The sequence below is a fragment of the Montipora foliosa genome, chromosome 10, assembly GCF_036669935.1.
Source record: "Montipora foliosa isolate CH-2021 chromosome 10, ASM3666993v2, whole genome shotgun sequence".
Taxonomy (NCBI): Eukaryota; Metazoa; Cnidaria; class Anthozoa; order Scleractinia; family Acroporidae; genus Montipora; species Montipora foliosa.
The window spans coordinates 5,426,862-5,429,361 of NC_090878.1; the positions used below are offsets into that span (position 1 = coordinate 5,426,862).

Consider the following 2,500-nt stretch of genomic DNA (forward strand, 5'->3'; position numbering starts at 1 on the left):
AAATCCAAAGAAAAATAAGTGATTTTTTGGTCACAGGGGCACTTTAATGTTAAATTGTCTTCCTTGAAACGATAACGTAAAAAAAGTCTACACCACAGACGAAAGTAACCGATTTCGGCTACAAAATGCCGTTTAAGACTTTTGGGTGTGATAGCCTCTACATCGGGACGAATGAGGGTCTCGAGACAGTATTATTTGGGTGAACCAAGTTGGCTTCAATTGTTTCGCCTAGTTGAGCGACTTAAGTCGTATCATCGTTGCATTTCGTTTAACTTGTGTCAACTTTTCGGCTTATAAACAATCCGCAGTTTCAATTGGGTTTTTACAAGTTAATTTGATTTGAAATCCTCCCTACGATCGTGAAGTATACCCCCAAACTTAGAACCAGCTTTTGTTCCCTTTGAACACTTCATTTTCGTTTAAGGTGTTTTATCTTTTCTTTCCCTTGGTAAAAAAAATGACAAAGGAAGGCAGCCATTTCATTTAGTGCCCATAATACAATCAGCATAGCAACAGGACAAACCTCGACCAAAGTGAGAATATATATGATCACCTCAATAATTGTATTAGTAGTAGTTTTGTTTATTGAAACCTCTAGCAGATTATAATCTGAATTACAGGTCTGGTCAGATATAACTATAGGAATAAATAGATACTTATAAATGCTGAATACGATATATATACATAAATAATACAAACTACACTAATAAACATATTACATCAAGTAAATAGCGTATTTGTTTGTGACTAAGTCACCAAACCTATTTGTAGCAGTTATCTTAGTTCTTACCCTATCTCTCGATCTGTGTGAGTAGTGGGTGGAAGCACTCGTAGATTCTAATCTACCAGCTACTAGCTTGTAAACCGTCGGGGTTATCCGGATTAAGCTGCGCAATAAATTTGTGACAAGCCGCTCGTCTACGATCTTGAGGGTTGATATACCGGCTAAATTTAAGGCCTCGCTATAGGTAGAGCAAGGAAAGATAATTGCGAGCGCGCGTTTTTGTATTCTTTGTAGCAAATTTCCTACAATATTAATTACCAAGTTATCAACGTTATTTCGAAGCATCTCGTTCTTTAAAGAAACCTCCACTCTAACCAAGAAATACCTTTTAAACCACAGAAACGTTTGTTTGTTATCAAATTTGATTTCATTTTTCTGGAAAAAGTGTTTGCATTCGAAATAAATTAATTTCAGAATCGCTTGTTTTTGACTTCAAATTGCCCGGACGCCATCATGTCGAATAATTGTGACAATGTTATGTTAATAATGTTATTATTAATACTATAACACAAGTGTTATTAATTAAGTATTATCAATGTCACAATTGAATTATTCCAAACGGGGTAAAGCGGTCATCATCATTTTCCCTCTGAGGGAAATAGGGCCTTCGAAGTAAAGCGGTAAGCATTTCTTATTTCTTTCTTGCGTGATGCAAACACTTATTTAAACAAATTTGATTGACAGCAGTATTTCCTACGGGCTTAAAATTATTTTGAGTAGGAATGGAGATTCCCCTTAGAGGAAAAGTAAGAAAAGTGCACTCTTCTGTTAGTAATCTTCTGACAATTGAATGACAAGATAGTATTACCTATCAATAAAATACTAGTTAGTAATTTCGATGATTTTCTATAGATAATTGCATAAGAAAACCCACACGACAGCTCCAACAAACTGTGCAAAATAACTGAAATGGAGCCATTGAAAAAGAGCATTCATCACCCTTAGAAAGCGTCTTTAGGAAGACAAAACGAATGACATTCAATTCAACCGAATTGTGAACACCAACTCGAACAATCGAAAGTCTTTGCTGCCTTTGGAGAACTTTAAGGAGAGTGTACGCGCGCGCATTTCAGACAAGATGACCTGAACGGAGATGTGGGTATCTGTGTTAATTTTACCAGACGAATTGCGATGAATTGCGAATTGCATAGCATGTCTTTGCGTTTCTGATTTTATGGGCTTCGCGGAAGTGCTAAAAAGAAAGACCCACCTGAACACAATTTAGGAATGGCACTTCCAGTGTTAAGATCTTTAAAGGATTTTGACTGGTTCAATACTGTGAACAATGCAGTTTAACCCATCCTGGGAGCAATCACCTTGGGCTCGCATGACAAAGCACTAAGGAATTACACCATGCGGCAGCGGGGAGATATTTTATTTACACTCTAGCTTCAACGAATTGGAATGGATGCGAAAGAATAATATCATCATACACGGCTCCTGATTGAACGGAAACATTTCAGCGCAAAGGAGTCAAAAAAGCGAGACACTTTTTCATCGCGCAAATTACATGTAGTCCCAGTGGTTAATTACAGTTTTATCTAAAAAAGAACTTCCTTCTTGGTTTTACAAATTGTATTTGATGAAGCGATAAGAAAGATATAAAGAGGAAAAATTGAAAGCGTTTGGAAATCACTGGCAATGCAAGACTTATCAGTAAAATGAGATATATTGCCGCGCCTTGCATGGAAACCAACAAACGTCCATAATTTTTTT

At 36.6% G+C, this 2,500-nt stretch overlaps 1 long non-coding RNA gene across 9 annotated transcripts in view; it reads right to left on the reverse strand.

Moving 5' to 3' along the window:
* LOC137973432 (uncharacterized) overlaps window positions 1–2,500 on the reverse strand; it is a 37,851-nt gene that overhangs the window by 18,119 nt on the left and 17,232 nt on the right. The gene's annotated exons all lie outside the window — the stretch shown is intronic.